Genomic DNA, 23,660 nt, shown 5'->3' with positions numbered 1-23,660 from the left:
GGTTGTATATTTTTCTATATACATCATACATTTTTCAATTTAGCTATTCATAGAATAAGTGGAAATCAAATTAAGGGAGATATTGACTATAGTCTGTGGATGGGGGAGGGGAGGTGGTGGAAGCTGTGCTGGCAGTTTCCAACATCCCATAACCAGAAGCACAATCAGGCCGGGTGTGGTGGTGCATGTCTCTAACCCCAGACCTTTGGGAGGCCGAGGCTGGTGGATCACTTGAGCCCAGGGGTTTGGGACCAGCCTGGGCAGCAAAGAGAAACCCTGTCTCTACTAAAAATAGAAAAATTAGCCGGGCGTGGTGGTGCACGCCTATAGTCCCAGCTACTCGAGAGAATCACCCAAGCCCGGGACGCAGAGGTTGCAGTGAGCTGAGATGCCCCAGGTCGCCGCATTCCAGCCTGGGCCACAGAGGGAAACCCTGTCTCAAAAAAAAAAAAAAAAAAAGGTAGCACAATCAAATGGCAATTTAAAGTCGTGATCATGCAATTAACTTGTAAACATTTTGTACTGCTTAGCTTTGTTCCCTTGTCTTTTACTAAAATTATTTATAAAACTATTCCCTGATCTGGATTCCCTGACGGACTTGGGTGTCCTCCATGACACCTTTGTTCCTGGTAATCCAATTTTTCCGAATAATTTTATCAATGTGTTGTGAAAGATTGGACAGGTTTGAGCATGTAGTATCTATATTAAATCGTGAATTAGTCAAACTTTAGACCAAACAAATTTTCAATGTTTTAAGATAATGGCATTTGAAAACCTCCTTCTAAAAAAAATAATTTGTCTCCAAATTGTAAGCTAAAAAGTCAATGGAATAACTGTTTGGAAAAGAATTACAGTTGCATAGCTTTTTATATTTTCAGTACCTGCTGTTAAGAACTATATACAGGGTTTCTGCAGAGGCTGTGACAGAAACCAAGGCAGCGGGAGTCTGGTTTGGGATTGCCAGCCTGTGTGTGTGAGTCTGAGTATGTAAGCAGCTGTGGCGCCCCAGGTCCTCGTCAGCATATCATCCCAGCAGGAGATATACTACATTCAGTTAAGTCTGCAAGACTGGAAGGAATTGGGGTGATAAGAAATTGATTCACTGTTGGCCGGGCGTGGTGGCTCTTACCTGTAATTCCAGCACTTTGGAAGGCTGAGGCGGGCAGACCACCTGAGGTCAGGAGTTTGAGACCAGCCTGACCAACATGGAGAAACCTTGTATCTACTAAAAATGCAAAATTAGCCAGGCGTGGTGGCGCATGCCTGTAATCCCTTGGGAGGCTGAGGAGGAGAATACTTGGGAGGCTGAGGCAGGAGAATCACTTGAACCCCTGGAGGTGGAGGTTTGCAGTGAGCCGAGATCATGCCATTGCACTCCAGCCTGGGCAACAAGAGCAAAACTCCGTCTCAAAAAAAATAAAAAATGATTTTTAAAAAATTGATACACTTTCAAGGTTTATTAAAGTCAAAATATCTAAAAAAAAATCAGTGGCAGTTCTGTGGTAGAGATGCAAGGAGATGAAATGACACAAATCATTTGGGAGTTGATTCAAGAGAAACTCATTTTTCCCTATGCGGAATTGGATCTACATAGCTATGATTTAGGCATAGAGAATCGTGATACCACCAACCACCAGGTCACCACGGATGCTGCAGAAGCTATAAAAAAGTATAACATTGGTGTCAAGTGTGCCACTGTCATCCCCGATGAGAAAAGGGTTGAGGAGTTCAAGTTGAAACAAATGTGGAAATCGCCAAATGGCACCATCCAAAATATTATTCTAGGTGGCACAGTCTTCAGAGAAGCCATTATCTGCAAAAATATCCCCCGGCTTGTGAGTGGATGGGTAAAACCCACCATTGTAGGTCGTCCTGCTTATGGGGATCAATACAGAGCAACTTATTTTGTTGTTCCTGGGCCTGGAAAAGTAGAGCTAACCTACACACTAAGTGACAGCACCCAAAAGGTGACATACCTGGTACATAACTTGGAAGAGGATGATATGATAGTGTTGCCATGGGGATGTATAATCAAGATAAGTCAATTAAAGATTTTGCACACAGTTCCTTCCAAATGGCTCTAAGGGTTGGCCTTTGTATCTGAGCACTAAAACACTATTTTGAAGAAATATGATGAATGTTTTAAAGACATCTTTTAGGAGATATATGACAAGCAGTACAAGTCCCAGTTTGAAACCCATAAGATCTTGTATGAGCATAGGCTCATCGATGACATGGTGGTCCAAGCTATGAAATCAGAAGGAGGCTTCATCTGGGCCTCTAAAAAGTATACTGGTGACATGCAGTCAGACTCTGTGGCTCAAGGGTATGTCTCTCTTGGCATGATGACCAGTGTGCTGGTGTGTCCACAAGGCAAGACAGTAGAAGCAGTGGCTGCCCACTGGACTATAACCTGTCACTACCGCATGTCCCAGAAAGGCCAGGAGACGTCCACCAATCCCATTGCTTCCATTTTTGCCTGGACCAGAGGGTTGGCCCTCAGAGCAAAGATTGATAATGATAAAGAACTTGGCTTCTTTGCAAATGCTTTGGAAGAAGTCCGTATTGAGACAATTGAGGCTGGTTTCACGACCGAGGACTTGGCTGCTTGCATTAAAGGTTTACCCAGTGTGCAATGTTCTGACTACTTGAATATGTTTGACTTCATGGACAAACTTGGAGAAAACTTGAAGATCAAACTGGCTCAGGCCAAACTTGAAATTCATACCTGGGCTGAGGAGGATAAGTATCTTTTGGCAACTAGGTTTACAGGTTTACATTTTTCTGTATCACACTCAAGGCTAAAGACAAAATCTATTTTGTAATTTGTTTAGAAGCCAGAGTTTATCTTTTCTATAAGTTTATAGTCTTTTTCTTGTATATAGTTATTGCCGCCTTTGTGAATGTGGCAAGGGACTTTAAATTTTATTTTCTGGTAGCAGCCTAGGAATTCGGTTAGTACTCATTTGTATTCACTGTCACTGTTTCTCATGTTCTATTATAAATGACCAAAATCAAGAGTGCTCAAAAGGGTCAATGATAGCCACGGTATTTTTCCCTAGAATATGCATAAAGTAGAAATTTACACCCTTCTTCTCCTGTCCATGACCTTGGGCACGGGGAGGTTTTGTTGTTAAAGATGTCCCATTATGTGATGTAGAGCTGTACATTAAACTTGCACATGACTGGAACAAACTATGAATACAATTAAAATGTGTTGAAGATACTGCAGTCGTTTTTGTAAAGAGCTTGCTGAATGTTTCCAATAGACTAAGTATTTTTCAGGCCACAGGAGAGTTTGGAATCTGGGATAAATACTACCTGGAGGTGTGGAAAAAAAATAAAACAACTATATCCATTATATGTATATAGTTGTATGTGTATATGAATCATTAGGTCTATGTACTGATCACTAAGACAAACAAACAAACAAAAAAACAGTAAAATATCAATTAAGGTAGAAAAAAAGTCTAAAAACAGTAGGTATGGTAGAAAGAGCACTGGATTTTTAGGCAGGTAGACAGGACTCCCAACCCAGAGAAGTTCTGTGATTTGTGCGACATTGCAGAGCAAATGTTATATGGCAAAGCCAAGACTTGACCCACCCCTTCAGGTTCTCAGCCCTGCTGTTACCATTACCCAACACAGATGCTCAGAGGTAACTCTTCATCCTACAGCTATGCGTGGCTTGCAAAGCCAAAAAGCCAGAAATGGGTTCAACTCCAGATTTTCTCATTCACTAGATTGCCTGTGGCAATGATTCTCAATACTTGCCATGTACCGGATTTATATGAAGGAGCTGTGGAAAACATACAGTTGCCCAGATCCCTCTTCCAAAGATTCTGACTCATTTGTTCTGGGGTGGGGCCCAGGTAGTTTAATTTATTTAAAAAATGTCCCTGGATGATTCTCATATGCAGCCAATTCGATGAGAATCATTGTTTTCTGGCACTGGTTCTCAACCTGTGCTGCACATTAAAATCACTTGGGGAGCTTTGAAAACTACAGGCCTAAGTCCCATCCTCAGAAACAGTCAATCACCTGGTCTGGGTGCATCCTGGGCCCCGGCCTTTGCAAAAGCTTTCTAGGTGATGCTAATGTGTAGCAGGTATGAGAACCATTGCTCATAGGCTCCCCAAACCATGCATCCTTAGTCTAAAATCATCTCTCAGGGAAGGGCCTGACCATCAGCATTCTCAAAAGTCTAGCACTGTCCGTGTTCAATAAGTGCTTGTTGAAAGAATTGCCTCATGAGAATCAATGTCTATTGACAGGTGAGAAGAAAAGGGCAAGTTTAAGAAATAATGAGCATTTAATATGAAAATGTCCTGAGGGGGGATTATGTAGTTAGTTAAGCAAATATTATGACAATATGCAGATTATCTTACGAACACAAAGGTGGCCTTCTTAAGTCGTTGAGGCTGCTATCCTAAACCTGGGATAGTCTGATGTAGGGTAAACACACCTGGTAGCAATTATTTAAGCATACTCTGAGAATGACCCTGGATGGCAGATGCATCTAAATGTGTGTTCCAATCTAGGGAACCCAAGTAGCTAACCCGGAAGTTCATTCCTTTTCTATGATAAACATCTGAACCCCTGGCACGTTCCATGGAACGCAGGCTGTACATCGAGGACCTGAGTTTTGGGTTAAACGAAGGTTGCCAGGTGGAGGTCGTCACAGGAAGGGTGTTAAGTGGAAATGCTATAAAAACTTCATGCTGTTTGCAGGCAGCTGCAGTGTTCCTGCCCAACCCACTGCCACTGGGCTACGTGGTTATGTTGTCCAGCCTGCCACCGCCGGACTCTCTCCCCTGTATGTAACCCCCTAATAAAACCCCATGTCTCATTTGCCGGCTCTTGGTCTCTTCTTTGGCCTCTTGAATCTAGTACCTTCCTTACTGAGATTAATAGGAGTTTGGCACAACACCTTTTCCCCAAGAATATTGTGAGAGTGAGAATCAGCAAATTCTACCTACCTTAACTAATCCCTACCTCGGACAGAGCCATTCTTTACTGAATCCAACAGCAGTCTCAGCACAAGGCATCTGGAACACCAGATAATTCTCTTACCAAATGCTGTTTCCAGTATATAATGAAGGGCATGACCCACCAGAGGGAATTGACACTATGGAAGAGCTATTTGCCTTCACGGATATGAGCAGACTAGGAAAAGAGAAATGATTCCCCCTTTCAACTTATTTAACAAGAATGTTAACTGACAAAGTAGAATAGCAAAGCTGCCTCTACTGCATAATCCCACATTTGTAATAAACATGACCTGGAAGAAATTTACCAAAATATGAACAGAGCTCATGTTTATCTTTGGATAGAGAGATTATGGTGATTTTATGTTTTCCTTTATATTTTTCTGTTTTCTGAATGTTTTGCCTAGTACAGATATTACTTTTAATAAGAAAAAAAAACACTACCCTTTAAAAATTGTGTGTGTGTGTATGTGTGTGTGTACAGAAGGTGGGTTAAAAAAATTTAAGGTGCTCAAGTCTGGGGAATGACTCTCAGAGGCATTTCTAAATCTGCTGGCACTTAGACAAGGAGGAGCAGGTTTGTCCGACAGCTTGAAAGCTCAGCAGATCCATTAGTGCTTTTGTCAGCAGGTGGAGATTTTGCAAGCCTGGTGTGGAGCTTGCCAGCCTCAGCAAAGTTGGTATCAGCCAGGTGACCAATAAAGATGAAGTTCCAGCAACCTCTGTCTGTCCACTTGGTGCCCAGCCTGACGCAAATGAATGGATTTGAACACTCTTGATGTCAGACTGCTGTTGATTGATAATGTTAAATACATGGAGAAGACACGAGGAGAAACTATTCAGAAAGATTCATGGTATAAACCACCAGGTTCCAATACTTGACTAAAGCTGCTCTCAATGTTTATAAATCTATTTGGTTTGGAAGTCAGGTGCAAATGGCATATGGATGAATCTTTTAGAGAAAATTTAGCTGAATTTATGTGCTTGGCTTACGTGAGAAGCCCAGTAAGTATCATAGACCAGTAGGAGCTCCCAGATAAAACCTCAAATCCAGTAGCAATGTCCTCTTACCTTCAGCAACAAGGCTCTCTTTCCTCAGAAACTTCCAACTCTTCATAGCCATCTATAAGACTACTTCTTTCAAACTTTCATGGTCTGGTGCAGTGGCTCATGCCTGTGATCCCAGCATTTTGGGAGGCTGAGGTGGGAGGATTCCTTGCATGCAGGAAATCAAGACTAGCCTGGGCGGCATTAGCCAAACCCTGTCTCTACAGAAAATACAAAAATTAGCCAGGTGTGCTGGTGAATGCCTGTAGTCCCAGCTACTCAGGACACTGAGATGGGAGGATTGCTTGAGCCTGGGAGGTCAAGGATGCAGTGAGCTATGATTGCAGCACTACACTCAGCCTGGGCAACAGGGTGAGACCCTGTCTCAAAAAAACAAACCCAAACCCTGATGCCCAATCTCTTTTTGCTATGAACTTCTTCCACCTCTTTCCTGAATTTTCCACTTTTCCTCTGTTGCGTGACACAGATATTCTTCCTTCATTACTTTCCTGAAGCAAAATTTTCCCTTAGTATCCTCAACCTCAATACCCATCAACACCTCTCCAGTGTCCTCGAACACCCATCCCATCTCACCGCCATCAGAAAGCCTTACAATCAGGAAATTTTATTTTCTGCTTAACTTAAATGTCATCTATTATAAATTGAATTGTAAATAACTTGAGGGAAGTCATCTATTTATCAATCTTTGCATCCCTCCAAAAGCACATAGGCTCCTATAAATTTGTAGAACAAATGAGTTTCCTCTGAAAGAACAGTAGTAGCACTTTATAATGATATCATACATTTGTTTATATAGAGCCATTTTCAAAGCATATGAGCCTTGCAGCTGCAAATGGAATCCACAGAACTGCAAAATTAATATCTTCTTGGAGTTACTTAGGAAACAGATATCTTGGCCTCCTGCTCCCTTCTGCTCCCCGCTTCCCTTAGAAACACCGACGGAACTGGAATCTGAGTTTTAATAAAATCCCAGGCCATTCCTTTGGCATTCAAGGTTGAGAACCATTGGTCTAGACTAGAGCCTTGGCTCTCAACCTTAGCCGTACATTGGAATCATATAAAAAACTAAAAATACAGATGCCTGAGCTCCAGCCCTCTTCTGCCTATCCTGATTTAATCAATCCCCCCTGAGCAATAGGATTCTTCTTCTTTTTTTGAGACAGGGTCTCGCTCTGTTGCCCAGGCTGGTGTGCAGTGGCACTGCAGCCTCGGTCTCCCTAGGCTCAGGCCATCCTCCTACCTCATCCTCCCAAGTAGCTGGGACTACAGATACACACCACCACGCCCAGCTGATTTTTATATTTTTTGTCACCCAGGCTGGTCTTGAATTCCTGGGCTCAAGCGATCCGCCCACCTCAGTCTCCCAAACTACTGAGATTACAGGTGTGAGCCACCACAACCTGGCCAACAATAGTGCCCCAGTGAGCTGCCAGGGAAGAGAACCACTGTGAGTGTCTTCATGGGAACTCCCCACATCTCCTACAATATTTTGTGAGTCCAGTGTGTCGCCTCTATAGTGATTTCCTTTTTTTTTTCCCCACGCAACTTTTCCTTAGGATTGTATTACTTCTCATCTTCCATAAAAATATCACTCAGTTTTATTTCTCAGTAGACATTCATTGAGCACCTAGGATTTGCACACACACAAAACCCCTTCTTAAGCTTCCTTTCACAGTAAATTATCTAAATTACCTTTCTTGGGCTCTTTCTCCACTAACGCTGTTTTCTAATTTTATAAGCATTCTTTGGTACCGGTATAATTTTGGCTTGTCAGTTCCAGAGTAGAGGAAAAGAAAATTAATTCTATTTTGTCTAGTTTTAAAACAACCTACAGATTATTTTAAGCCACAGAGATACAAAAGTTGATTATATTTAAAAGCAAGCAGACCCAGTTCTTTAACTTTGATCAATATACTGTGTTTCACTTTCTCATCCAAACTGTAACAGCTAGGACTTCTAGAGGGCTTGCAATGCCCTGACAGGTGCTAAGTGTTTTACCTCTATTATCTCACATGATCCACCCGACATTGCTATGAGGTACATTCCATTGTTATCTCTATTTTCTGGATGAAAAAACACCAGCACAAAGAAGTTCAGTAACTGGCTTTAAGGCCACACAGCTTGTCTTCCTGAAGATGGGATCCAAACCCAGGCAGTCATAGAACATGCTGGTCACTATTGGGCCACTTGTTCTATGGGGGATGGTGCTCCAGGAACACAGAGATGCAGATTAGGATTCCAGGACCTGGGGGAGCTGCTGCTTCTTTCTTAGTTCTCAAAAGACCATTGAGTACAGTTTTCTAAACCTTTTCCCCACTTTAATCTGTGGTCCGTAAAACCGTTCCCACAGGTATAACCCACTGCGAAGTTTACAATGATTTCATGTCTGGACGCATTCCTACTGAATGTTAAGCTAGATAGGAAACAAGTTCTGACTAATACAGATGAAGGTCTGAAGGAAGAAGTCTTATTTTTATAAAGGAATTTTCCCCTCCTCGCCAAATCCAGTTTTAAATGTTGATATCTCTGTTGCAAAAACATGATAAATAAATGTATCCTTTGCTCGGTAATGGGTGTATGGGTGTGAATATAAGGGTAAGAAAGTTAAGAAATGTCCAATAGTATACAAAGGGCATTCTTGGGCTGGGTGTGGTGGCTCACACCTGTAATCCCAGCTCTTTGAGAGGCTGAGGTGGGAGGATTCCTTGGGCCCAGGAGTTCAAGGCCAGCCCTGGGCAAAATAGCAAGACCCTATGTCTTAAAAAAAAAAAAAAAAGAAAAAGAAAAGAAAAGAAAAGAAATAAATGTTAAAAGGCAAAGGGCATTTTTTAAATTATTGCTTTTTTTTTTTGAGACGGAGCCTTGCTCTGTTGCCCAGGCTGGAATGCAGTGGCGCAATCTCGGCTCACTGCAACCTCTGCCTCCCGAGTGATTCTCCTGCCTCAGCCTCCCAAGTAGCTGAGATTACAGGCATATGCCACCACACTCGATTGATTTTTGTATTTTTAGTAGAGATGGCTTTTCACCATGTTGGCCAGGCTGGTCTTGAACTCCTGACCTCAGGTGATCCATGCACCTTGGTGTCCCAAAGTGCTGGGATTACAGGTGTGAACCGCCACATCCGGCAGGGCAGTCTTTTTCTTTAGATTCTTTTTCTTTAGGCCTCGTCTGTAACCATCCATAGTAACAGCTCTTTTATTTCATCCTTCCCTCACTGAGGAGGAAATAATTTCCTTTCATCCCTTCTGCTTGTTCTAGAGCAGAACTTCTCTACCTGAGTGCTACTGACATTTTGGATGGGATAATTCTTTGTTACGGAGGGCTGTCCTGTAAACTGTAGGATTTTCTGCAGGATCCCTGGCCTCTACCCAGTAGACACAGCAGCACCTCATTTCAGTGTAACAACCGAAAATGTCTTGCCTCATGTCCCCTGGGGAGTAGAGAGGGAGGGGCAAATCACCCCAGGTTGAGAACCACTGTTTTGGAAATATTCAGTGGCATTGCAACCCCACACATTCACATTTTGCCATATGGCATCCTTAACTATTGTCTCAAAGATTTCAAGGCCACGTATTAGGTGTTCCTAGTATTGTTTCTCTGTTTTTCTCCCTGTCCTTGCCTTTTGAGCCCTCACTGGATGAACTTTCCAGGAAATATCCTGAAGGTGACATGCTGGCTGCTGCAGCTGGGAGCACGGAGATGGCTTTGGAGGATCCATGTATCCCAGGGTGGGACCCTGGGGGATGCAGGCATGCTCTACCATCACCACTGCCTCACCTGCAGAGCCGGCTTGCTCCTGCAGGCCTTCCTCTTAAGTTTATGTGGACACCATAGCACCACAGACATTATTCTGGTAGTTTCTCATAGAAAACAAATGTCTCATCTTTGATGGTGTTGATAAACATAAGACACCTGTGCTCTAAGTGCAGTTTGCCTAAGGGCAAAGGCAGGACTCTGATACACAGAATAAGCAACGAAGACGGGTTAAGAGTGCTGACTAGAGAGGGTAGCTTGCTTTTGCTCCGCTTACAGGTAGGTCTCAATGATGCATGTATTCATGCATGTGGATATGTGGCAGAAAATTGTCTGCATTTTTTGGAACCAGTTTAAAACGATAAATTAGATAAGACTGCCCGTGGACAGCTTCTAACTGACTTTCAACCATGATGTCCGATGATTCAATAACAGCAATGGCTAACACCTTTTTGTTTTTAAGAGATGAGATCTTGCTATATTGTCCAGGCTGGTTTTGAACTCCTGGGCTCAAGCGATCCTCCCTCCTTAGCCTCCCAAAGTACTGGGATTATAGGTGTAAGCCACCGCGCCCAGCCCCTAACACTGATTGAGCCCATACTATATGCCAAAACTGTACCAAGAGCTTTACTTGACTGTCTCACTTTAACCTTACATCAGGTTTAAGAAGTACATGTCATTATCATCTCCATTTTACAGATAACCAAACACACTCATATTGATCAAGTTACTAGTCTGAGCTTATATTTCCTTTTTTTCTCTTTCTTTTTCTTTTCTTTTCTTTTTCTTTCTTTCTTTTCTTTTTTTCTTTTCTTTTTTTTTTTTAAAGACGGAGTCTCACTCTGTTGCCCAGGCTGGAGTACAATGGCATGATCTTGGCTCACTGCAACCTCTGCCTCCCAGGTTCAAACAATTCTTGTGTCTCAGCCTCCCGAGTAGCTGGGATCACAGGCATGTATCACCATGCCCAACTAATTTTTGTATTTGTAGTAGAGAAGGGGTTTCACCATGTTGGCCAGGCTGGTTTGAACTCCCGGCCTCAAGCAATCCACCTGCCTTGGCCTTCCAAAGTGCTGGGATTATAGATGTGAGCCACTACATCTGTAACCACATCTATAACCACACAAGCCCGGCCAAAGCTCGTATTTCTTATAAAGACACAAAATAGAGATTCAAGGCCCAGCACAGTGGCTCACGCCTGTAATTCCAGTGCTTTCGGAGGCTGAGGCAGGAGAATTGCTTGAGGCCAGGAGTTCGAGACCAGCCTGGGCAACATAATGAAACTCTGTCTCTATAAAAAAAATTTTTAAAAATTAGCTGGGTGGGGTGGCATGTGCCTGTACTCCTAGCAACTTGGGAGGCTGAGGTGGGAGGATCCCTTGAGCCCAGGAGGTTGAGGCTACAGTGAGCCCTGATCATGCCAGTGCACAACAGCCTGGGTGACACAGTGAGACCTTGTCTCAAATAAATAAATAAATAAATAAATAAATAAATAAATAAGAGAGTTTTTTTTTCCCAGGGAGTTTGTCTCCAATGTTTTTGGTTATTGTCATCCTTATGTGTATGTGTAGAATCTTTTCCAAACTGTGGTAAAATACACGTTACAGAAATCTGAACTGTTTTTAAGTGTACAGTTCACTGATATTAAGCACATTCACACTGCTGTGCACCGTCACCACCACCCATCGCCAGAACATTTTCTTCTTTCCAAACTGAAGCTCTGTACCCATTAGACAATAACTCCCATCCCCCCTCACTCTAGCCTTTGGTAACCCACATTCTACTTTCTCGCTCTATGAATCTGACTCTTCTAGGTATCTCAAATAAATGGAACTATCCAGTATTTGTTTTTCTGTGTCTGGCTTACTTTTACTAAGCATAATGTCCTCGAGGTTCATCCTTGTTGTCACATGTGTCAGAAATTCTTGCCTATTTAAGGCTGAATAATATTCCATTGTATGGATAGGCCACACTGTGTTTATCCATTCATCCATCCTCAGTGGTTACTCAGTTGCTTCCACCTTTTGGCTATCACGAATAATATTGCCATGAACACTGGTGTACAAATATACCTTCAAGACCCTGTTTTGTTTTGTTTTGTTTTGTTTTGTTTTGTTTTCGACAGTCTTGCTCTATCACCCAGGCTGGAGTACAGTGGCACAATCTCAACTCACTGCAAACTCCCCCTCCTGAGTTCAAGTGATTCTCCTGCCTCAGCCTCCTGAGTAGCTGGGATTACAAGCGCCTGCCACCACGCCTGGCTAATTTTTGTATTTTTAGTAAAGACTGGGTTTCACTATTTAGCCAGGCTGGTCTTGAACTCCTGACCTCAGGTGATCCACCTGCCTCAGCCTCAGCCTCCCAAAGTGCTGGGATTATAGGTGCGTGGCACCACAACTGGCTAATTTATTTTTGAGACAGAGTTTCACTCTTGTTGCCCAGGCTGGAGTGCAATGGCATGATCTGGGCTCACTGCAACCTCCACCTCCCGGGTTCAAGCGATTCTTCTGCCTCAGCCTCCCTAGTAGCTGGGATTACGGGCATGCGCCACCACATCCAGCTAATTTTGTATTTTTAGTAGAGATGGGGTTTCACCATGTTGGCCAGGCTAGTCTCAAACTCCTGACCTCAAGTGATTCACTAACCTCGGCCTCCCAAAGTGCTGGGATTACAGGAATGAGCCACTTCACCTGGTCGCCTGGCTCATTTTTGTATTTTTAGTAGAGACGGGGTTTTACCATGTTAGCCAGGCTGGTCTTGAACCCCTGACCTCAAGTGATCTGCCCACCTCGGCCTCCCAAAGTGCTGGAGTTACAAGCCTGAGCCATTGTGCCCAGCCAAGACTCTGTTTTCAATTCTCCTGGAGGTATACCCAGTGGTGAGATTGCTGGATCATATGGTAATTGTCTGTAGTTTCTTTGAGGGACTGCTGTACTGTTTTCCACACTGGCTGCACTATTTTATATTCCACCAACAATGCACAACAATGCACAAGGGTTCCAATTTCTCCACACCCTCACCCACCATTGTTATTTTCTGTTTGTTTCTGTTTTCTTTTTTTTTTTTTTTTACTACAATTTCCATTTAATTTTTTTCCAGATAATAGTTCGTCCTCAGTCTTTAAGGACTCAGCTCTTTACATGGGCTTTGCTGGTGGTTGCAGGGCAGCACCTACAGGTCTAAACGGGGTGGGGGTGTTCAGTCCTCGGGCTTCATGAGATAGATTCCTGACTGCTTTGCTGTGAATTGCACAACTCATACAGTATTGTAGCTTCACATACAGCTTGGGAACCACATAGACACCGAAGATGCTCGCTTCAGAAATGTCCCGGACTGCTGCGGTCTCCACTACGTTTCAAAAGATGAATTTCCTAACGGGTTTGTCGCTGGGCGCACATCAGGCACAGTTAGGGCACAGTTACAGTGAATAGGCTGTACGTGGCCGCGGCCCTTTCTGGCGCGACTATTGTTCCTTCTTTTCTTTGTCACCCTGAAGACATGGACTGGAGAGAGGAGCTGTTTCTGTTTTCAATAGTAGCCATCCTTATGGTTGTGAAGTGTGTCCCTAAGACTTTGAAATTAGTTGTATGCCAAGTCTTTCCCTTCTAGACCTTTTCTTCTTAATTCAATAGCAACACACACACTCAGTGGAAAGATCTTGATCATAATATGGCAGCACATGAGAATTCATGCTCATTACACTCCTCACTGCCCTCACTGGTCAGTTCTTTGGCAAGCTGGTAAGGTGGTTGGTTGGGAGGGCAGGAATGGATAAGACAAAACCACCTTCTCTCTCTAGTGCCGAGCCCTGGGGATGTGAAAGCACATTTCTTCCTCTTTTCTCCCTCTTCTATACTTTTTGGGGTCTCTCTAAGCATTTAGGAAACACGTTGAAAAGAAACACGTGGCGTTACAGAAAAGATCAGCCTATTCTGATTCCATTAATTTTAATGGGAATGAGCTTTCAGGAAACCTGTTCTGACTTGATCAAGGGCGCTTGGTCTAGGCAGATTCTCCACCTGGCATTCAGAACTTGACAAAAGGTGTGGCTGCTGAAGCAGAGAGGAATGACTCACACCTGCTCACGACTCAGCAGGGGCCCTACCCAAGGCGGATCCCTTTCTCCTCCTCCTCCCTGTTTTCCTCTGTCTGCTTCAAACTCTCAGGCCTTCCCTGCTTCCAGGCACCCTGGGAAACAGTGGCTGAAATAACACAGGGATGAATCATCCCATCTGACCAAAAGAAGGGAAGGCAGGAGCTGCTCTTGATTGACTGAGTTTCAAGGCCTGAGTTCCCCAACTCACAGCCACGACAGCTTCCGAGCAGCTTCTGCTTCCACGGCGTCTGGCTCCGAATCTGGACCAGTGCCAGCTTTCATCAGGATGCCGGTGCACTGATGCAGCAAGCGAGTGCTGTTAATTAGGTCTGGGGTGTATCCTGGCAATTTAAAGAATCACCCAGTGTTGCAATCATAGAATTGTGGCATTTTAGGGCTGAAACGGATTTTACATATACAATGTCATAGAACTTCAGAATTTAAATAACTGGCTCACCAGAGCCAATGGCTTAATTTTCAGGATATTTTCAAGCCGGTTTACTTCAAATTGGTAGTTTGAAATGGGCCTTTAGTGGGATTATTTACACCACAGAAACTGACAAACACTACAAATCAGGCTTCTGTCTCCTCCCACTCCACTAAGAGCTGATTGTTAAAAAAAATGTACTAGCCCATCATTGACCTTATGCAAATCCTTCACTTATAGATGAGAAAACCTCGGCCTAGAGACAGGAAATGACTTACCCAGGGTCACGCTATTAATTAGCAGCAGAATTTAGAATCCAAATATTTTGTGTTCTATTTTTTTTTTTTTTTTTTTTTTGAGGCACAGTCTCACTCTGTTGCCCAGGCTGGAGTGCAGTAGCACAATCTCAGCTCACTGCAACCTCTACCTCCTGGGTTCAAGTGATTCTCCTGCCTCAGCCTCCTGAGTAGCTGGGATTACAGGCACTCGCCACCATACCCAGCTAATTTTCGTATTTTTTGTAAAGACAGGGTTTCACCATGTTGGCCAGGCTAGTCTTGAACTCCTGACCTCAAATGATCCTCAAAAGACCGTGCCTGGTCTTTTGCATTTTATTTCAATGAGTGGATACCGAAAGCATAGTCCTGTCACCCCAGCCTAGAATCCTGTCAAAAAATAGAAGCAGGAGGATGTTATTGCACTATCAATAGGGAGTGAGGGATAAATAATTCCTCTGAAAATAGGTTCTCAGGGGAAAGAGACTGACTACTATTAAACCCTCCTGGAATTCCCTGTCATAGTTTAAGTTGAATATGGGGCAATGTTCTTATTATATTTACATGGAATGCAACAGGGAGATGCAGACACAATCGTGTATTTGTAATATCCTCAACAATAAGAGGCTTCATTACCCTTGAGGGGGAAAGTGGCATGCCCTGTAGGCTGGGGTCAACAGCATGACCACAAGTAAGAAGAAACAAACTAGACTGGCAATATGTCATTTAGGATGGTTTCTTGGACTTGCTCTATTGTCTTTGTGATAAATGTGACTCCAACACAAAAGCAAATTAACTTTGATGCTCACATTTTTTCCACACAGTGTGATTTTTCTGTACTTGCACAGCTGAGCTCAAAGTTCTGGTTAGGACTTTTACAGGAGGATAAAAGTCAAGAAAGCATGGACACTTATAAACCAGAGCAGCAGGCACGGCGGCTCACGCCTGGAGTCCCAGCACTTTGGGAGGCCAAGGCAGGAGAATCACTTAAGGTCAGGAGTTTGAGGGCCAGCCTGGGCACCATAGTAAGACCCCATCTCTACAAAAAACTTGAAAGCTAGCCAGGTGTGGTGGCTCAAGCCTGTAGTCTCAGCTACTCGGGAGGCTGAGGTGGGAGGATCACTGGAGCCCTGATTGAGCCATAGCACTCCAGCCTGGGCAACAGAGCAAGACTGTCACCAAAAGAAAAAAAAAATAAAGTATAAGACAGGCAAGGCAAGGAAAGGATGGATGGAAGAGATGGAAACTGTAGTTAGAGGGTGCATTCCACCTTCTTAGGGTGACTCTGGGGAGCCAGGATGAACCAGTTACGGGACAACACCAGACAGGATCAATACCACATGCTACTTACATTCTGAAGTTCTATGACATTGTATATGTGAAATCCATTTCAGCCCTAAAATGCCACAATTCTGTGACTGCAACACTGGGTGATTCTTTAAATTGCCAGGATACGCCCCAAACCTAAGTTAGAGGGTGCAGCCTCAACAGCTGACTCTCAGAAAGGTAAAGGGACAACCCCACCCCACAGAGGGCAGTGAGCCTGCGGGGAATGATGGGGCCTCTGCTTCTGTGTGGTTGAACCACCCGGACCGGTGAGACCTGAACAGGAACTGGAGCGGCTAGCTTGCATGGGGTGCAGGAGAAGGCAGGAATTGGCCAGATCTGTCCAGCGGGGCTGTCCACACCACAGCCTCCACACTCAACGCTGTAGCCGTCTGCAGTTTGTCTGGTCCGACCTGTCCCACAGTGAGTGAGCTCTGCCAAAAGCCACCAGCATCCTTCTCGTCCTTTCCTAGAGGCTCATCTCAGTCCCAGCCTCCTCCACCACGGCAGTGTTTGCTACACCTGGCTCCGAGGGAGAGCGCTGCCTCCTTTCCCACCTGCCCCAGCTGCACCCCATGACCCTGTTCTTTACACACTGCGGTGCTGGTAGCTCTTAGCCTATCACTGCGGTCTTGACCCTGCTTATAGTCACTGTCTCCGGGGAAGGGTGACAGGACTCCTGGTGTCCCTGACCAGGACAAGGGGTCACTCATGCTGGGCAAAGGAAGAGGGAGGTCATTTCCATCTTGCCCAGATGCAAATGCCAGTTGTCAGAGCAGGGGCCCCTATGTGGGGGGAGCAAAAAGAGGCCAGCAAGTGGCAACCACCCACTGAAGCAGGGGGCCCAGCCAAGAACTCCAAGGGGCCTTACCAACTTCGGGCTGGGGTGTGCGGAACTCCGCTCCTCTTTGGAGGGAGACCCACAAGCACCATAGGGCACCATGGCTGTGCTGGCATGAGAACCGCATACCCTGATGTTTACTTACTCCATTCTCTTCCGCTCTCTGTTGGCAATACTTAGAAAAGTCTTTGAAAGTCCCAGCATCTAACAGTAAGAGGGGAAAAAGAAGGAAAGGGTTGTATCTACTCTTGGCCAAAATACTAAAGCAGCAGTAGCTTGCTAGTTATGGGTTTTGGTGGTGGTGGTGGTGGTTGTTGCTTTTTTTTTTTTTTTTTTTTTTTTTTTTGAGACGGAGTTTCACTCTTTTTGCCCAGGCTGGAGTGTGAAATGGTATGATCTTGGTTCACTGCAACCTCTGCCTCCCAGGTTCAATTGATTTTCCTGCCTCAGCCTCCTGAGTAGCTGGGATTACAGGCATGTGCCACCACGCCCAGCTAATTTTGTATTTTTAGTAGAAACAGGGTTTCTCCATGTTGGTCAGGCTGGTCTCGAACTCCTAACTTCAGGTGATCTGCCTGCGTCGGCCTCCCGAAGTGCTGAGATTACAAGTGTGAGCCACTGCGCCCGGCTGTTTTGTTTTGTCTTTTTGAGTTGGAGTTTCACTGTGTCACCCAGGCTGGGGTGCAGTGGCGCGATCTCAGCTCACTGCAACCTCCGCCTCCTAGGTTCAAGCAATTCTCCTGCCTCAGCCTCCTGAGTAGCTGGAATTACAGGAACGTGCCACCACACCCAGCTAATTTTTGTATTTTAGTAGAGACGGGGTTTCACCATGTTGGCCAGGATGGTCTTGAACTCCTGACCTCAGGCGATCCACCCACCTCGGCCTCCCAAAGTGCTGGGATTACAGGCTTGAGCCACCGCGCCCTGCCGGGTCCTGGGTTTTGAGGTGATTTTTGATTTATGCCACCTCCTCTTTGTAATCCCTCTCCAGACTTCTGAATCTTGGCACTGCCCTCATTCTCCTCCTACATCGCCTCAGTCACCTTTGATGCCTCCTTCTTCTCCTGCCCCATAAATGGGCTGTTTGGCGAGGCTGCGTCCTCTGCTGCCTTCCTGTCTCTTCACTCTTTTCTCCACAGTATCATCTGCTGTTCAAGACTTCAGTTGCAACCTTGGGAGGACAATCCCAAATCTAGCACTGACTTTCTCCAGACACATTGTCAACCTTCTGGGCTGCACTGCCTGGATAGGCAATGGTCGTCTTACCACAGTATTCCCCAAAATGAATTTATTTCTTTCACCCCAAGCTCAACAATTTCAGGATGGCCTTGGACTACCTCCCTACCCACTTAGCCCTACTTCTAGTTATCAAAGCCTGTTGACTCTATGTCCCTGGTCCCTTTACACCCTCCTCTTTCCAATACCGGCATCACCACCCAATCCAAGGGTGCCTTACCACTTCCCTGCATCATTGCAAAACCCTGCAAACTGGTCTCCCCACTTCCAATATCTCCCCATTCTAAATCCACCTAGATCCACCCTGACAGCCTTCCATCAGGAAGCCCAGCCCAGGATTTCTATGCCGCCACCTGAAACACCTTTCCAGCCACAGATGGAGTGCCTTGACCAAAATATACGGTCACTACTCCCGACACACAATCTCATGTTTCCCTACCCGTTTCTTCTCTACAGAACACTCTCCATTGCAACCTCACCTGCGGAAAGACCTTTGAACCTAATCCAAGGCCCTTTGTTTCTTTTTTTTTTTTTTTTTTGAGATGGAGTCTGGCTCTGTTGCCTAGGCTGGAGTACAGTGGTGCAATTTCAGCTCACTGCAACCTCTGCCTCCTGGGTTTTAGTGATTCTCCTGCCTCAGACCCCTGCCTCAGACCCCTGCCACAGCCCCCTTCCCGTCACCACCCCCCCCCCCCGGAACAGCTGGCATTACAGGTGCACACCACCAAGCCCGGCTAAATTTTGTATTTCAGTAGAGACAGGGTTTCACCATGTTGGCCAGGCTGGTCTCGAACTCCTGACCTCAGGTGATCCACATGCCTCGGCCTCCCAAAGTGCTGGGATTACAGGTGTAAACCAGTGCGCCCAGCTGCAAAGCCCATTTTAAAACACACAGCACCCTCGGGGCCTTTCCTGGTACCCGCTCATGGCACCATGCTCCTGGTCTGGGGCATGCGTCCTCTTCTGCCGTGTCCCACAGCAATGCCTGGGCTTGTTTTCTTTCACCTGTTTCCTTCCCCCCAACCTCCGGGAATGCCATGATCTCTCAGTTGTCCACGCCAGAAACTTAGAAATTGTTCTAGATTCCTTCCTCTCCCTCCCCCTGTACTTCAGTGCTCCCAAGTCTGCCCCTGAAACCTCCCTCCTTTTACCCCCTTCTGTTCAGCCTTCCTTTCCCTCCCTTGGCTCAGGCCACACTCATCTAGGGAGCTGGGGCAGGACTTTCTATGTGTCCCTGAGGTAGGCAGCCCCCCACCTCCTCCCTGCTCGCTCACGACCTGTGTGTCCTCAGCCTTTCCTCAGTTGCCTCACCAGCAAAAGGGAATTTTTAAAAACCACACACACTTGGGGAGCTGAGAAGAGAGGATCACTTGAAGCCAGAAGTTCGAGGTCAACCTTGGCAACACAGAGAGTCCTAGTCTTTAGAAAAAATAAAATAAATTAGCCAGGCATGGTGGTATACGCCACCTGCTTGGGAGTCCTACCTACTTGGGAGGCTGAGGTAGGAGGGAGGATTCCTTGAGTCGGAGTTCAAGGCAGCAGTGAACTAGGATCGTGTTACTGATCTCCAGCCTGGGTGACAGAGCAAGACCTTGTCTTTACAAAATAAAAATAAACAACACCCTCAAAATTCATACACACACACACACAGATTGAGTATCCCTTATCTGAAATGCCTGGGACTTGATATGTTTTGAACTTTGGATTTTTTTCAGATTTTGGAATATTTGTGTATACAGGCATACCTCATTTTATTGCAATTTGCTTCATTATGCTTTGCAGATATTGCATGTCTTACAAATTGAAGGTGGCCAACTCTGTGTCAAGCAAGTCTCTCAGCGCCATTTTTCCAACAGCATATGCTCACTTCATTCCTGTGTCACATGTTAGTAATTTTTGCAATATTTCAAAGTTTTTCATTATTATTATATCTGCTATGGTGATCTGAGACCGGTGATCTTTGATGTCACTATTGTGATTGTTTCGGGGCACCATAAGCCACGCCCATATAAGACAGTGAACTTCATTGATAAATGTTGCGTGGGTTCTGTGCTCCACCACTTGGCCTTTCCCACATCTTTCTCCCTCTCCTCAGGCCTCCCTATTCCCTGAGACACAACAATATTGAAATTAGGCCAGTTAATAACCTACAATGGCCTCTAAGTGTTCAAGGGAAAGGAAGTGTTGCAAGTCTGTCACCTTAAAGCAGAGGCTGGGAATGGTGCAGCTTGGTGAGGAAGGCATGTCAAAAGCTAAGGTGGGCTCTTGCACCAGAGAGTTAGCCAAGTCGTGAATGCAAAGGAAAAGTTCTTGAAGAAAATTAAAAGTGCTACTCCAGTGAGCACATGAATGATAAGAAAGCAGAACAGCCTTTTGCTGATACGGAGAAAGTCTGAGTGGTGTGAATAGAAGATCAAACCAGCCACAACATTCCCTTAAGCCAAAACTAATCCAGAGCAAGGCTCTAACTGTCTTCAATTCTGTGAAGGCTGAGAAATGAGGAAGCTGCAGAAGATAAGTTTGAAGCTAGGAGAGGTTGGTTCATGAGGCTTAAGGAGCACAGTCATTTCCATAACATAGAAATGTAAGGTGAAGCAGCAAGTGCTGATGGAGAAGCTGCAGCAAGTTATCCAGAAGATCCAGCTATAACAGCATTGATGAAGGTGGTTGCACTAAATAATGGATTTTCAATTTAGACAAAACAGGCTTCTGGGGAAGAAGATGCCATCTAGGACTTTCATCCTAGAAGAGAGGAAGTCAATGCCTGGTTTCAAAGCGTCAAAGAACAGCCTGCCTCTCTTGTTAGGGACTAATGCACCTGGTGACTTTAAGTTGAAGCCAATGCTGACTTACTATTTCAATAATCCTAGGGCTGTTAAGAATGATGCTAAATCTACTCTGCCTGTGCTGTATAAATGGAACAACAAAGCCTAGGTGACAGCACATCCGTTTACAGCATAGCATGGTTTACTAAATATATTAAGCCCACTGTTGAGACCCGTTGTTCAGAACAAAAGATTCTTCTCAAAATATGACTGCTCAGTGACAATGCACCTAGTCACCCAATAACCCTGATGGAGATGTACAAGGAGATGAATGTAGTTTTCATGCCTGCTAACACAACATTCATTCTGCAGCTCATGGATCAAGGAGTAATTTCAACTTTCAAGTCTTAATATTTAAGAAATACATTTCATAAAGCTATAGTTTCCATAGACAATGATTCCTTGGTTAGATGAGGGCATAGCAAATTAAAAACCTTCTGGAAAGGATTCACTGTTCTAGATGCCATTAAGAACATTTGTAATTCATGGGAGGAGGTCAAAATATAACATTAACAGCAGTTTGGAAGAAATTGATTCCAACCCTCATGGATGACTTTGAGGGGTTCAAGACTTCGGTGGAGGAAGTCACTGCAGATGTAGTGGAAATAGCAAGAGAGCTAGAATTAGAAGTGGAACCTGAAGGTGTGATTGAATTGCTGCAATTTCATGAGAAAACTTGAACAGATGAGGAGCTGCTTTTTAAAGATGAGCAAAGAAAGTGGTTTCTTGAGATGGAATCTGCTTCTGGTGAAGATACCATGAACGCTGTAGAGATGAGAACACAGGATTTAGACCATTACATAAACTTAGTTGATAAAGCTGTGGCAGGGTTTAAGAGGCTTGACTCCAATTTTGAAAGGAGTTCTACTGTGGGTAAAATGCTATCGAACAGCATCACCTGCTAGAGAAATCTTTTGTTTTTCCAGAGCAAGGCTCTAACTCTCTTCAATTCTGTGAAGGCCGAGAAAGATGACGAAGCTGCAGAAGATAAGTTTGAAGTTAGGAGAGGTTAAAAAGAAGAGTCCATTGGTGTGGCAAATTTCATTGTTTTCTCATTTTAAGAAATTGCCACAGCCACCGCAACCTCCAGTAGCCACCACCCTGATCAGTCAGCAGCCACCAACATTGACAAAAGACCCTGCACCAGCAAAAAGATTATGACTCCCTGAAGGCTCAGATGATTTTCAGCATTTTTAGCAATAAACAATTTTAAAATTAAGGCATATACCTTTTTTAGACATAATGCTATTGCACACTTAATAGATGACAATATAGTATAGACATAACTTCTATATGAACTGGGAAACCAAAACATTTGTACCTCACTTTAATTGCTGCATTTACTTTATTGTGGGGTGGTCTGGAACTAAACCCACCATGTCTTCGAGGTATGCCTGTATATAACAAGATATGTTGGGAATCAGACCCAAGCCAAAACAGGAAATTCATTTATGTTTCATACACACCTTATATACATAGCCTGAAGGTAACTTTGTACAATATTTTTAATTTTGTGCATGAAACAAAGTTTTGACTATGACCCGTTTTGTAAGGTTTGTTGAGGAATTTTCTACCTGTGATGTCTTGGGTGCTCAATATGTTTTGAATTTTGGAGCATTTAAGGTTTCAGATTTTTGGATCAGTGATTATTTTATATATATACATATATATACACACCCACACACACACACATATATATCCTGATCCAGAGAGAGAGAGAGAGCGAGAGAAATTACCACGTATAATAAGTACTAATAAAATTATCAATTTATGACTCTTTTTGCTTGAGTTAATAAAGTAACTTCCTAACTAGCCCCTGGCTGCCACAACACACAGATAAAATCCTGTGCCCACTACACTACCAATGAGCTCTATAAAAGACATAAAATTCTATACATAACTTTTCTTTTAATGCTAATCAAATAAAATAGAATGTGTTTAGAATGAAAATGCAGTGGGGATGGTTTTTTAGCTCAGCCTGTAAGGCTGTTCACGCAGCAGCCCACCTGCCCCTGGTTGCTCCGCCCACTGCTCTGACGTGCCCCCTTTACCAAGACAGAAGTGTGCACAGTTGTCCCGTGCAGCACGCCCTTCCACATGTCCTTCCACGCACTCGAGTCTCACACAGGCAGTTCTCACTGCCTCCCCTCCTCCCCGGCCCACCTCCACCTTACTCTCTACTTCCCACATTTACTAACTCCCTGTCATTCCAAGACACAACTCAACCGTCACCTCCTCTGAGAGGCCCCCCGACCCTCCTAGGCTGAGGAGAGAGCCCTCTTCACTGTTCCAATCGTTCCCAGCGTTCAGTGCATGCTGTTCTTATAAGTGATGTGCCAGGTTGTCCTCCCTGCTGGACGCCGGGCCCTTGCCTTGCTGGGTTTTGTGTCCTCTGTGCTTAGCTCTGGATTTAAAACGTATAGACAGATAAGAATTCTGTATTAAGCAACTGAAGGAAAGAGTGAACCCCAGCCCATTCTATCTTTCTATCTGTCTATCCACCTAGAGAAATACATATAAAGCTCATTTAAGACCAGGGTTTGCTGGGCATAGTGGCTCTCACACCTGTAATCCCAGCACTTTGGGAGGCCAAGGAAGGAGGATCACTTGAGCCCAGGAGTTTGAGATGAGCCTGGACAACAAAGTGAGACCCCATCTCTACTACAATTTTTTTTTATTAAGCATTTTTTAAAAATAAAAATATTTTAAAAGACCAGGGTTAAATCTGACTTGTATTTCCTCTAATATCTGCCAGTGGGTCTTACATGAAACAGCTTCTCAATAAATATTTTGTGGTTTAAAGAACAGCAAGGAGGACAGTATGA

At 44.4% G+C, this 23,660-nt stretch overlaps 2 pseudogenes; one reads left to right on the top strand and one right to left on the bottom strand.

The window, feature by feature from the left end:
* The first annotated feature begins 1,515 nt into the window (after nt 1-1,515).
* Nucleotides 1,516-5,184, top strand: LOC103222211 (isocitrate dehydrogenase [NADP] cytoplasmic pseudogene; annotated as a pseudogene).
* Nucleotides 5,185-12,945: 7,761 nt separating this feature from the next.
* LOC103222383 (small ribosomal subunit protein eS26-like) lies at nt 12,946-16,876 on the bottom strand (annotated as a pseudogene).
* Nucleotides 16,877-23,660: the final 6,784 nt, after the last annotated feature.

Source organism: Chlorocebus sabaeus, chromosome 17 (assembly GCF_047675955.1).
Source record: "Chlorocebus sabaeus isolate Y175 chromosome 17, mChlSab1.0.hap1, whole genome shotgun sequence".
NCBI classification, from domain to species: domain Eukaryota; kingdom Metazoa; phylum Chordata; class Mammalia; order Primates; family Cercopithecidae; genus Chlorocebus; species Chlorocebus sabaeus.
This window is presented reverse-complemented; position numbering and strand designations above follow the sequence as displayed.